The following is a 14,002-nucleotide window of genomic DNA, read 5'->3' as shown; positions in this document are numbered from 1 at the left end:
CCCCCCCCCGCCCCTGCTGCCGGAGCGCGGAGTGGACGCAGCCCCAGCCAGCAGCCTGGCCCCCGAGGAAGGGGCGCACGACCCTCCCCCTGTGGCTCACACACTTCGGGGTGTCAAATAGTGCAGTCAGGACGCAGGGGCCTGGGCGCGCAGTGCCAGGCGCCGCATGCATCCCTAGGCTGCGGGCACGCTCGATTCCCCGAGGGGCCGCGCGGGAGGACTGGCCTGCAGCCAGGGAAGACTCACTTCCCCTCCTCCTTCAGGCTCCTGGGGACGATCCTCGAAGGCCCCGTGGAGGAGGTGATGCACCGGCCAACAGCTAAACAGTGCGCTTTGTTCACAGTGCTTTCCGGGACAGAAAGCCGGGTCGGGTTGGGAGTGAGGCGGCCGTGGAGGAGGCCCTGGCGTGAAGATCATAGAAGCCGAGTCTAGGTCGCTGAGCCCTTGCCCCATGGAAACGGGGAATCGCTGAGAGCTGGTAGAGGAGTCTGTGCTAGAAAGGTCACAGAGAGAGTGTCCCCCCGGCCAGTGTTGCGTCCAAGAGGCCCAGGCCGCCTCAGGAACATAGGGCGTGTTTCACGCACACCCTGGTGGTGCCATTACCCACAGCCCTGCTGTCTCCTGAGTTCCCTGCTGCCCTCACTGCCTGAGCTAACCAGGGGGCAAAGAGGTGATTCGTCAAGCTTTCTGCCCAGGTGACAGCAAGGTGACAGCAGCTGGAGAGACGGGAGCTCTGCCTCTGCAGTCACCCTGGCACGAGTAACTACTGACCGCTTGAAACATGGCCAGTGCCGCCGCCCGGGACTGACGTGCTGATTTTGCTCATGGTGCAGGGGTTTGCATTTCAGTAGCTGAAGAAGGCCAGTGGCTACTGTGTCGTATCCATCGAGAGGCTCTGCCAGTCCTGTAGCTTTCTCGGTGGTTTATTTAAAAATTTGTTTTGGCTTCATGCTTCTGGAAGAGCCAGGAGCACAGGTGAGGGGTTTGTGCATGTTGAAGGTTGTAACCAAAAGAAGTAACGTCTTTGAGGGGTCTGCTTGGATTCTTTTTGCTGACCAGGAGGCACAACAGGACTTCAGTCTGAAGAGTCGCTCATACAGGGGGTTTCCCTGGTGGCTCAGATGGTTAAGACTCCGCCTGCAATGTGGGAGATCTGGGTTCGATCCCTGGGTTGGGAAGATCCCCTGGAGAAGGGAACAGCAACCCACTCCAGTATTCTTGCCTGGAGAATTCCATGGACAGAGGAGGCTAGCTGGCTACAGTCCATGGGGTCACAAAGAGTCGGACATGACTGAGCGACTAACACTTTCACTTTTGTCTGGGTGCCCTGGGCACCCTGTCCTCCCATCCTCTCCCTTCAGTGATGCAGACATTCCCTGCCAACGTTGTGGGCTGTCTCTTCCCTGGGCCTTCTGGGAAGGGGGTGGTAGGGCAGAGAGCCCAAGCTCAGGGAGCCGCAGAACCGTGTGCCTGCGTCCTTGGCCCAGCACCCCGCTTCTACTGTCCTCTCCTTCAGTCCTGCAGGTGCCAACTATGTGCCAGGCGCTGTGAGCAGCTGGACAGCCAGGACCCCTTCGCTTGAAGACCTCAGGCCCTGGTGAGGGCGACAGATGTCCCCCGATGATGGTCATGGCAGTGCTGGGAAGGGACACTGTTCGGAGGATGCTGGATGGAAGGCCACCGGGGATGGGGGCCACTCCTCCGTGGGTTCCAGGAGAAGTCAGTGACGGAGCCAGCCCTGTGGGGTGCTTTTGTTGTTGAGTCGCTAGGGCTAAATCGTGTCCGACTCTGCAACCCCATGGACAGCAGCACACCAGGCTTCCCAGTCCTGCACTATCTCCCAGAATTTGCTCAAACTCGTGTCCATTGAGATGCCATCCGACCATCTCATCCTCTGTCGCCCCCTCTTATCCTGTCCTCAATCTCTCCCACATTCAGGGTCTTTTCCAGTGAGTCAGTTCTTCGCATCACATGGCCAAAGTATTGGAGCTTCAGCTTCAGCCCTTCCAATGAATATTCAGGGTTGACTGAATAAATGAATCCAATTCAATCCAATATATATTTAGGATTGACTAGTTTGCTCTCCTTGCAGTCCAAGAGACTCTCAAGAGTCTTCTCCAGCACCACAGTTTGAAAGCATCAATTCTTTGGCGCTCAGCCTTCTTATGGTTCACCTCTCACATGTGTACATGACTACTGGAAAAACCATAACTTTGACTATACGGACCTTTGTTGGGGTATTGGGGGGAGCATTTCAGGCAGAGGGGGAGGTTGGAAACAGGAAGCTGGTGGGTGGTAGCAGAAGAATGTGGGAAGAGGGATAGACTGTAAGGTCTGAGGTGGGGGCTGGTGGTGAGGTCAGGGCGAGGCTGGCTCTTGGCCCTGAAGGGTGGTGCTGCCCTGGATTCTGGCCCCAGTGGAGGTGACTAGAAGGTTTCCACAGGAGAGCGTCAGGCCTGGCCCTGGAGGAATCGGCTCGCATGGTTACAGGGCTGGGAATGAACTACGTGGGCATGCTGGTGACCCAGGAGGGCCAGTTTGGTGACGTCATCCAGCCTGAGTCTGGAGGCCTGAGCCCCAGCGATGCTGGAAACTGCAGTCTGAGGGCAGGAAGAGATGCCAGGAGCCACCCCAGCTCACGGGGTGGGGCCGGAGGAGGGCGTGTCCTCCTTTCACCCATGTGTTCCGTTCAGGCTTTGGGGGATGGCACCTGCTCTCCTGCATCCACGTTCAGTACTGACCCCACCTGGGAGCACCCCCAGACTCCCCCAGAAGGCGTGCCCCTTCAGGGTGCCCGGGGAGGGGTCACACTGACACAGGGGCCCACATCTCACAGAGGTGGCATGTCGTGTGTGCCAGTGTGAGCTGGGGATGGGGGGGTGCGCCCCAGAGGCAAGGCCTGAGGAGGGGGTGGGGGCACCCCGGGGGCACGGCCTGGGCAAGGCTGCTGATGTCGGCTGGGCCACAGAGCTCCCGTTCCAGCTCTGGGCCGGGACACTTGGACAAGCTCCCAGATGGGCTGCATTCGAGAATGAGGGGGCGGAGGCAGGGCCTGCCAGCCTGGGAGGGGAGCCCCCCACGCCGGCCACCCTCCCACCCCTCACTCCCCAACTCCCCCACCTCCCCGACCTGTGCCACCCCTGCCCTCCCCTGACTGCCCCAGGACAGATGGGGAGCTGATGGGGGGCGTTGCCAGCAGCTCGGCAGGCCCAGCAGGCCTCACTGCCCAGCTGGACTTGGCCTGGGTCTTCTCCTCCCAGTGACTTGGGGCTGGTTCGTCCGTGTCCCGTCTGCAGTGAACGCGACCACGGGCCCAGGCGCTCGGAGCAAGGCCTGGCTCCCGAGAGGCAGGAGGCCAGGGCCTTCTTCACGTGTGTTTGACGGAGAGGCTTCTGTGCCCGGGGCTGGTGACTCACTGCTTTTCTGGGACACGAGCACTGTGTGTGTGTTGTGGGAGGGGGTGTGGGATCACTGGACCCGCCTCCTTGCCTTCCATTTCCTGTGGATATAAGCAAAGACCACCTAAAGGAGACAGGCTGTTTCTGCAAAGCCTGCTTCACAGGGAGTCTGCCTGTGAAGGGTCTGCATTTGACAGGGTCTCAAGGCCGCCCCCAAGGGAGACAAGTTTACATTAAAAAACAAACGAACAAACAAAAAGAACTTAACATCTGAAAAAGGTGCTACACCATATTAATAAAATAAAAAACTAATTATATGATCATCTCAATAGAAGCGGGAAGAGCATTTGACAAAACTCAACATTCTTTTATGATGAAAACACTCAACAGGCTCAAAATAGAAAGGAACGTCCTCCATTGGATCAGGGGTGTTTACAAATGACCACAGCTAACATCACAGCTAATGGTGAACTCTGAGCATGGCCCCCATGAGATCAGGGTCAAGGGAAGGACTCCAAAGCCTGCCACTTCTGTCTCTCTCCCTCTCTCTGTCTTTCTCTCCTTCTCTTTCCATATATATATGTATATATTTTATTGAAATATAGTTGACTTACAATGTTGTGTTAATTTCTGCTGTACAGCGAAGTGATTCAGTTATACATGTATCGAATATATATTCACAGGACATTGAATATAGTCCCCTCTGCTCTACAGTAGGACCGTGTGGTTTACCCATCTTATACATAATCGTTTGCATCTGCTAAGCCCAGTCCTTCCCTCCCTGATCCACCTTCCCCTCGGTAACCACAAGTCTGTTCTCTGTGTTTGTGAGTCTCTTTCTGTTTTGTATGAATTCATTTGTTTCGTATTTTAGATTCCACGTGTAAGTGATAACATCTGCTGTTTGTCTTTCTCTTTCTGACTTGCTTGGTCATCTCTAGGGCCATCCGTGTTGCCGCATACTCCTGATCTGCTGTTTGTCTTTCTCTTTCTGACTTACTTGGTCATCTCTAGGCCCATCCGTGTTGCCGCATACTCCCGCCACGTCTGTTCAACACTGTCCTACAAGTTGTCCCCAGGGCATTTAAGCAAGATGAAGGAATAAAAAGACACCCATATGGGAAAGGAAGGCATAACCTATCTCTATTTGCAGATGACATGATGTCTTGTATGGAAAATCCTAAGAAATCCACATACAGAAAGTTAAAACAATAAATAAATATGTTCAACAGTGGGCAGAATACAAGGTCAATATACAGGAACTCCCCGGCTGGTCCAGTAGTTAGGAATCTGCCTTGCAATGCAGGGGACGTGGGTTTGATCTCTGGTCGGGGAACTGAGATTCCGCATGCCACAGAGCAGCTAGGCCTGCGTGCGGCAGCTCCCATGTCCCACAGGCCACATCTAGAGAGTCCATGTGCCCAAGGAAAGACCCCGCGTGCCGCAACCGAGACCCAACACAGACGAAAAAAGAGAGATCAATGCACAAAAGTCAGTTGTACGGCTATACACTAGCAATGGGCAATCCAAACGTGGAATTAAGAAGACAGTCCCATGTGTAACAGCAGTAACAAAATACCTAGCAATAAATGTGGCAAAAGAAGCATAAGACTTCTTTTGCGGACTTATGTAAGACTTCTTTTGCATAAGCTAACTGTACTTCTTGTAGTACGCTGAAAACTACAAGACATTGCCAAAAGCAGTTAAAGAAGGTCTGACGAAACGCGAAGACAGCCAGCGCTCACGGATCAGAAGCTACGGCAATATGGCTGTACTGCTAGTGCCCCCAAATGGATCTGCAGCTGCGTTGAAATCCCTATCAAAACTCCAGCTGGCCTTTCACAGTCTGATCCCAACATTCTTGTGGGGACGCAAGGGCCCCAGAATAGCCGAAACAATCTCAAAAAAAGAAGAAGAAAGCTGTTGGAGTCACATTCCCGATTCAAACTTACCGCAAAGCTACAGAGATCAAGGCAGTGTGGCACTGGCCTAAGGACAGACAAGCGTATCAGTGGAACGGCATCGAGAGTCCAGAAATAAACATTCGCATCCACAGCCAATCGCTTTCCACAAGGACACCCAGACGATTCGAGGAGAAAAAGAATAGTCTTTTCAACAACTGGTGCTGAGACAGCTGAAACTCCAAAGGCAAAAGAAAGAAGGGAGGGCCGCACCTCACACCACACACACACAGCAGCTCAGAGCGGCCACAGACCTCAGTGTGAGAGCGGAAGCTGTAAAACTCTTAGAGAAAAACGCGAATCTTCATGACCTTGAGTTAGACAGTGATTTCATATACACTAACCCCACTTCATATACACTAACCCCATATACACTAACCCCATATACACTAACCCCATTTCATATACACTAACCCCAAAGCACACACAAAATTAGAAAAAAACAGCAGGTAGGGAGTTCCCTGGTGGTCTAGTGGTTAGAACTCGGTGCTTCCACTGCTATGGCCTGGGTTCAATCCCTGGTTGGGGAGTTCAGATCCTGCAAGCCATGCGGTGTGGCTGAAAGAAAAGAAAAAGGAAAAAGTAGGTAAATTGGACTTGGTAAAAATGTTAAACTCTTGTGTATCAAAGGATACTGTGTATTGAGATTATATGATTTCAAATCTACTCTTTTTTTTTCAAATCTACTTTTGACAATATAAGTGACAATGTATTAATCCACTGATTATGGCAGAGACAAATGTTTTTAGAAGTAAAGTTGTTTGGAGAGGAAGGACAAATTAGGAGGTTGGGATTAACACACACTACTATATACAAAATAGATAACCAACAAAGACCTACTTATAGCACAGGGAACTCCACTCAATATTCTGTATTAACCTGTATGGAAAAAGGATCTGAAAAAAAAAAAATATATATATATATAACCAATTCACCTTGCTGTATGCTCGAAACTAACACAACATTGTTAATGAAACCTGCACCCACATAACATAAAAATTAAAAACAAAGCAAGCAGGAAAGAAGTAAGGTTGTTTCGATATAAGAATAGGCTGTGTCAGGATGTCATCGTATTTATCAGAGCTCAGCTGTTCAAAGGGCCCCTGGGGGCTTATCAATAAGAATATGTGAAAAAGCCACCGTGGTGCCCGGACATTAGGGCTGTAAATACCAAGAGTCTGTGACCGCGGAGCCAGACTGCTGATCCAGCTCTCTGAAGCCCTCGGCTTGGTAGAGGTGACTCCTTTATGAGAAATGGTGACGAATGGTGCAGCTGTCTCGCCAAGGAGATCAGCCTTCCACCCAACAGCAGCACCTCGGTTCCCCAGCAACAGGAGAGACTTTTATTTTTGCACTGGCAGCTGGACATGTCTGTGGAGGAGCCCAAACTTTATTCAAAAGGTACATCTCGGCCGAATTTAGACTTCGTGCTTTTTACTGCCCTCTGGCTGGAGCAATGGAGTAATCCGTCATTTGTTTGGAGCGTGTTATTTCTTTATTGGCTCATGAAGAGACATTACCCTGTATGCTCATGATACTGTTGTTACTCCTGCAGTAACGGTGCAGTGGTAAAGAACCCGCCTGCCAGTGCAGGAGACGCAAGAAACGTGAGTTCGATCCTGGGTTGGGAAGATCCCCTGGGGAAGGAAATGGCAACCCACTCCAGTCTTCTTGCCTGGAGAATCCCATGGACAGAGGAGCCTGGCGGGCTGCAGTCCACGGGGTCATAAGTAGTCAGACAAGCATGGCGTGGCAGTGAACCTGTGCTAAATGAAGCGCTGGCAAAGATAATCTCAGTCCCTCGGCATGATCCGCCACCCCCTAACAAGACACTGCCATTGGGAAAGTGGGGGAGTGGGGCACAGCCCAGGAAGTGGGGGATAGTATTGATAAGTCTGATATCTGATAAGAGACTAGTATCCTCAAGATGTAAAGAATGCGTAGCAACAGCAAAAAGGCAAACAACTCAACTTAAAAATGGACAGAGAATCTGAATAAACTTTTTTTGTTTGGACTAAGCAGCTTGTGGGATCTTAGTTCCCCAAACAAGGAGAGAACCCACACCCTCTGCAGTGAGAGTGGGAGTCCTAACCACTGGACCGCCAGGGAATTCCCTGAATAGACATTTCCCAAAGAAGATGGGTCGTGTGGCCAGTAAGCACAGGGAAAGATCTCAGTGTCGTTAATCATCGGGGAAACGCAAATCAAAACCACCGTGAGTCATCACTTCACACCCGCTGGGATGCCTGCTACAGAAAAGACAGACAGTACCAAGTGCTTTGAAGAACGCGGAGCAACCGGAGCCCTCAGACCCTGCTGGTGGGGATGTGAAATGACGCAGTCCTTTTGGAAAGTAGTCTGGCAGTTCTTCAAAATGCTAAACAGAGTTCCCACATGATCCAGCAAGGCCTCTTAGGTACATTCCCAAGAGAAATGAAACCACACGTCCATTCAAAGCCGTGTCCAGCGTTGTTCATAACAGCTAAAGGGTGGAAGCAACTCGTGTGCCCACGGATGGATGATCAGATACACAAGTGTGGGCCACCTGTACCGTTCAGCCATACACAGGAAGGAAGTCGTGACACAGGCCACACAGTGGCTAACCCTGAAACCATGATGCTGAGCAAAAGAAACCCGTCACAGTAGGCCATGGGTTAAATGATTCTGTTTATGGCTAATGTCCAGAATAGGCTGTCAACCAAAAAACAAAATTCACCACCTAAAAGCTGAGAGTTAGTTCTGTTCTGTGGGTATTTGTAAGACCTTCAAGCCCAGGAGACAGGGAGACAGTGTCCCCAGTGACCCTGAGAGGAGGCGAGGGGCGGAGCCAGCTTATGGAGAAGGTTTGTAACACGGGCAGGTGGTACACGTGGGCTGTCTTCTTCGGGTGTTGAAATGTTGCATTAGGTAGCACAGCTCTGTGGGTATACAAAGACCCCTGAACTGTGTATTTTACATCGGTGAATTTGATGGTACACGAATTGCATCTCAATAAAGCTGAAAAATGTGAGAACTGAACCATAAAGAAGGCATCAGTTCAGTCGCTCGGTCGTGTCTGACTCTGCGACCTCATGGACTGCAGCACGCCAGGCCTCCCTGTCCATCACCAACTCTCGGAATCTACCCAAACTCATGTCCATTGAGTCAGTGAGGCCATCCAACCATCACCGAAGAACTGACGTTTTCTGACTGTGGTGCTGGAGAAGACTCTTGAGAGTCCCTTGGACCGCAAGGAGATCAGGCCAGTCAGTCCTAAAGGAGATTAACCCTGGATACTCATATGGACCCGGGGCTCCTGCTGGTCACAGGCTGAGGCGTCTGGTTACTGCTCGGCCACAGGAGCCCTGGCAGGGTGGAAATCTTAGCCCAGAGGAGCTGGAGGAGCTCCCGCCTTGGGGAGAAGCACAGAGAGGGTCTGTGTCCGGTTTGGGGGGTGGGGGCCTCAGGCGGAGGGAGGCGGGGCCCCTTAAATGTGTCCCCAGCCTCCCAAGCCCTCAGCTAGAGGCTCCTGGGTCTTCCTTCCGATACAGTCTATGGTACCATTATCTCCTTTGTGTCAGTGAGATCCAGACACAGAGGGGAAGCTGAGTCCCGGCTGCCCAGCTGAGACCCCAGGGAGACATAGGCGGTGCCCACGTTCTCTGTCCACTGCTCGTTCCCACATGTGTGGGGAGGGGGCCCTGAATCACGACGGGTCCACTGGGAGCGGGAAATGTGGTCGAAGGGGGCTCTCTCCATCCTGAGACGGGGAGCACCCAGGCCCCAGGGGGCCCGTCTGGTGCGTGCAGCAGAGAGTGGGGCTGAGACGCATCCTGCTGGCGCTTCCCACTGACGAGCTGGTGGGTCTTTCCAGAGGACGCCCGGAGGCCCCCAAGCAGCCCACTGTGACGAGGAGGGCCGTGCTGGTGGAGACGCGGGCTGGGGAGTGGGGGCAGGGCCCTCAGGATCGAAAGCTTGGTGGTGGGGGTGGGGGTGGTTAATACGGCTTCCATTCTTAAGATTAAGGAAAATGAATAGCAATCAATGCTGCCTACCAAAGGACTCAGCTCTGGTTTCTAAATCAATACTAAATAATCAAATAAACTGGGAGAGAAAATTTAAAATCAAGACCAGCAGAAAGAGGTGGGAGGGCAGCAGTGGATGGGGGAGGGGGCAGGGGGCAGGGACAGGTCTGGGGTCTCAAGGGCCCCCCGCACAGAAGCTGACCCCAAGTACGGTGGGGCTCCGGGAGGAGCTGGAGGAGGGTGGGATGTTCCCCGTGTTCGGATGCCTCGGGGGTGACTCTGGGGCTGGATTCAAGGTGGGCAGGGGTCCTCAGGGGCCCAGGTGGGTGGTGAGGAAGAGGCAGTGAAGGCCTGACTATCGGGGGGCAGGCCAGGAGACTGGCAAGAGGGGCACCGAGGGACTTGGCTGCCCTGTGGGGGTGAAGAAGCCATTTCCTGAGGGGGGCAGGGTGCAGGGCAGGGCCTGGATCTGGGGGCTCGGGGTCCGACTGGGCCTCAGCAGGGGGCGAGACGAGGCTCCCCCTGCCGTCTGTCCTCCTGTCTCCCCAGAGTCCGTCATTCAGGAGAGGTAGGCGTGGGGGGGCGGGGCTTGGAGGCCCCGCCGAGGCCTCATCCCCGCCTCCCCCCGTTCCCCACTGGGTGCCCGGCCTGAGGTGCTGGGCTGGGCTGATGCCAGGACGCCTTCCCCCGTTCCCCAATGGGTGCCCGCCTGAGGTCCTGTGCTGGGCTGATGCCGAGCCTTGCCTCCCCACCCAGTCTGGGCCCTGCTGCACCCTGGGGGCGTTCGCGCGGTCTGCTGTGGATTGTCAGGGTTTAGCCAACGTGTGTAAATGAGTACGCGGAGCCCACAGCCCTCCACCCTCCTGGCCTGGCTGCCCAGGGGCAGGCGGGCATGGCCCTGAGTGACTGACCACTGGCCCGTAGGGCCGCCCTCTTCCCTCAGACCTTGGCCCGGACCATGTCCCCCTCCCTGCTCCTTCCATCTCACAGAGCCCCGAGCCGCGAGAACGCGGTCTCCCTGGACGCGGCCGTCTCCGTGCTGAGCCTGATCAGCAGCATCCGTGCTCCCGGTCCAGCTCCGCCTTGTTTCCCAGGAGCCCCTCCGTACGGGGTGCGGGTCGGGCACAGCACCCCCGGGCTGGGGGGGGGATGGCGTCTTCTCTGTCTCGGTCTCTAACTCCAGACCCTGTTCCGCGCCCCCTCATGCCACCCGCTACGTGCCCGGGTCCCCTGGGGCCGGGCTGGAGCTGAGGACCTGCAGGTCTCCATGGGCGTTGCCTGTCTGGCCCACCCATGAGGCTCCCCACCTGCCTCCCGAGCTCTGCCAGCCCCTCAGCATCCCTCCCAGGGCAGGGGGGGCCGCCGTGCCTCCCGCACCCGGTGTCCCGCTCGGAGAGCGCGCGCCCTGCCGTGCTCCTCTGTCTGTGCCGCGCAGGCTCTGGGGTCACGCGGAGCCGTCTGTGGAGGTTCTCGGTTTTCCTTCGCTCCAGGTGACGTCCTGCCCACACCCCACTCCCAGTTCCCCCGAGTCCTCTCTTCCTCTTTGTTTTTCCATCTCCAGAGTAGTTTCTGCGTATCACCAGGAAAGTAGGTTTTGGTGGGGAGGGAGCTGGGAGGACCCTTCAGTGACCAGGACAGACCTCCGATCACAGGCGCGGGGCCAGGGCAGCTCCTGGGACAGACCCGAGAAGTCCAGGGCGCAGCGGCCCCCTCCTCCCGGGCGCCGCCCCTCCTAGTCCCTTTGCTTCTAACGGTTGGGCTTTCCCCAGACCTCCTGCTCCAAGTCCAGAGACTCGGGCACCCAGTGTCTCCCAGGCTGTTATCTTTTCACCTTTGACCAGATCAAAGGATGCTGGCGAGACCCTGATCCCTGCAGGGCCCTGGGATCCAAGGTTGTGAAGGACAGAACATGTATAAGGAAGGGCCTGGGTTCTGCTGCTGCTGAGGCTGCATGGGGCCCCCCGGCAGGGCCTGGACTGGGAGGCACAGGCCTGGACAGCCTTATGGCTCCTGTACCTCGTGCTGCTGGGCCTCCAGAGGAGCCGCCGCCCCCAGCCGTGTGATGTCTGCCCGCCTCCCTCTCCAGCCAACCCTCTGCGTCTCACCTGCTGCTCTGCTCCCACGATAGCGGGGGTGAGCTGTGGGTTGAATTGTGTCCCCGACAAACTTGTATGTTGACGTCCTAACCCCCAGTACCTGAGAATGTGACTGTATTTGGGAATAGGGCCTTCATGGAGAGTTATTGAATTGGCATTTGGAGTGGATCCTAAGTCCAGGGGCAAGTGTTCTCCACAAGGGATGTGGAGACTGGACCCCGACACAGGGAGAGGCCACGTGGAGATGAAGGCGGAGGCCGGGGGTGGGCTTCTCCAAGCCGAGGAACCCAGCAAACCGCCAGGAGCTGGGGACAGGCCTTTCCCAGTGGCCCTTCACAGCCCTTGGAGGAACCAGCCAAGCCCACACCCTGACCTTGGACTTCTGGCCTCCAGGCTGTGAGAGAGTAAACCTCTACTACCTGATTCATCCAGGCTGTGGTATTTTGTTCCACAGTAGCCCTAGATGACTGTGACACTTAGATTTGGTTCTTTTTTTTTTAACTGGAGTGTAATGGCTCTGATCTCCTTGCAGTCTAAGGAACTCTCGGTTGTCTTCTCCAGGACCACAGTTTGTCAATTCTAAAGGAAATCAACGCTGACTACTCACTGGAGGACTGATGCTGAAGCTCCAATACTTTGATGCAAAGAGCCAACTCATTGGAAAAGACCCTGATACTGGCAAAGATTGAAGGCAGAGGAGAAGAGGGTGACAGAGGGTGAGATGGTTGAATGGCATCACCGATTCAATGGACATGAACTGGGGCAAACTCTGGGAGATGGTTAGGGACAGGAATGCCCGACGTGCTGCAGTCCATAGGGTCGCAAAGAGTCGGACGTATTTAACTTCTGTGCAGAGTACATCATGAGAAACGCTGGGCTGGATGAAGCATGAGCTGGAATCAAGATTGCTGGGACAAATATCAATTAACCTCAGATATGCAGATGATACCACCTTTACAGCAGAAAGTAACGAAGAAATAAAGAGCCTCTTGATGAAAGTGAAAGAGGAGAGTCAAAAAGTTGGCTTAAAGCTCAACACTCAGAAAAAAAATCATGGAATCCAGTCCCATCACTTCATGGCAAATAGATGGAGAAACAGTGGAAAAAGTGGCAGACTCTATTTTTGGGGGTTCCCAAATCACTGCAGATGGTGACTGCAGCCATGAAATTAAAAGATGCTTACTCCTTGGAAGAAAACCTAGAGAGCATATTAAAAAGCAGAGACGTTACTTTGCCAACAAAGGTCTGTCTAGTCAAAGCTATGGTTTCTCCAGTAGTCATCACGTGCGGATGTGAGAGTTGGACCATGAACAAGCTGAGCACGGATGAACTGATGCTTTCGAGCTGTGGTGTTGGAGAAGACTCCTGAGAGTCCCTTGGACAGCAAGGAAATCAAACCAGTCAGTCTTAAGGGAAATCAACCCTGAATACTCCTTGGAAGGACTGATGCAGAAGCTGAAACGCCAGTATTTTGATCGTCGGCTGGGAACAGCTGACTCATGGGAAAAGACCCTGATGCTGGGAAAGATTGAGGACAGAAGGAGAAGAGGGCGTCAGAGGATACAAGGGCTGGATTGCATCGCTGATGCAGAGGACATAAACGGGCAACCTTCGGGAGATGGTGAGGGACAGAGAACCCTGGCGAGCCGCAGTCCACGGGGTCACAGAGTCAGACGTGCCTGGGCGACTGCACCACAGCAACAGCTCTTCGCATCAGGTGCCGTAGTACCGGAGCTTCCGCTTCAGCATCAGTCCTTCCAATGAATACTCGGACTGCTTTCCTTTAGGATGGACTGGTTGGATCTCCTTGCCGTCCAAGGGACTCTCAAGAATCTTCTCCAACACCACAGTTTAAAGGAATCAATTCTTTGACACTCAGCCTTCTTTATAGTCCAACTCTCACATCCATACATGACCACTGGAAGAACCATAGCATTGACTCTATGGACCTTGTTGGTAAAGTGGTGTCTTTGCTTTCTAATATGCTATCTCAGTTACTCAGTTCAGTCACTCAGTCATGTCTGACTCTTTGCGACCCCATGGACCACAGCACATCAGGCTTCCCCATCCTTCACCATCTCCCAGAGCTTGCTCAGACTCATGTCCATTGAGTTGGTGATGCCATCCAACCATTCCATCCTCTGTCGTCCCCTTCTCCTCCTGCCTTCAATCTTTCCCAGCATCGGGGTCTTTTCCAATGAGTCAGCTCTTCACATAAGGTGGCCAAAGTATTGGAGCTGCAGCTTCAGCATCAGTCCTTCCAATGAATATTCAGGACTGATTTCCGTTATGATGGACTGGTTGTATCTCCTTGCAATCCAAGGGATTCTCAAGAGTCTTCTCCAACACCACAGTTCGAAAGCATCAATTCTTCGGTGCTCAGCCTTCTTTATGGGGTGTGTCACAGGAGAGTGTGTTCAATATCCACACACTTATTCAAATTCTCTGTGAGGCAGCACACTCAAGACCCGCTTCTACGGCCTCTCCCAGTGCCCAGCGAGGTCCTGCGGTTTCCTCTGTGTCTTGTCCTCGTCATGTCTGAA

The 14,002-nt window shown here is 53.9% G+C and overlaps 1 long non-coding RNA gene across 2 annotated transcripts in view; it reads left to right on the top strand.

Annotated features, from left to right (window-relative positions):
- Positions 1-25: 25 nt before the first annotated feature.
- LOC113886333 overlaps positions 26-14,002 on the top strand; it is a 54,290-nt gene continuing 40,313 nt past the window's right edge. Inside the window, exon 1 of one of the 2 annotated variants that reach the window (XR_003509414.1) lies at positions 26-1,597. This is a non-coding gene — a long non-coding RNA (uncharacterized LOC113886333). The remainder of the gene's footprint in view (positions 1,598-14,002) is intronic. The other variant, XR_003509413.1, reaches the window with a different exon arrangement.

The sequence above is a fragment of the Bos indicus x Bos taurus genome, chromosome 29 (assembly GCF_003369695.1).
Source record: "Bos indicus x Bos taurus breed Angus x Brahman F1 hybrid chromosome 29, Bos_hybrid_MaternalHap_v2.0, whole genome shotgun sequence".
NCBI classification, from domain to species: domain Eukaryota; kingdom Metazoa; phylum Chordata; class Mammalia; order Artiodactyla; family Bovidae; genus Bos; species Bos indicus x Bos taurus.
The sequence above is the reverse complement of the archived record's forward strand: the minus strand, read 5'-3'. Positions and strand labels throughout refer to the sequence as shown.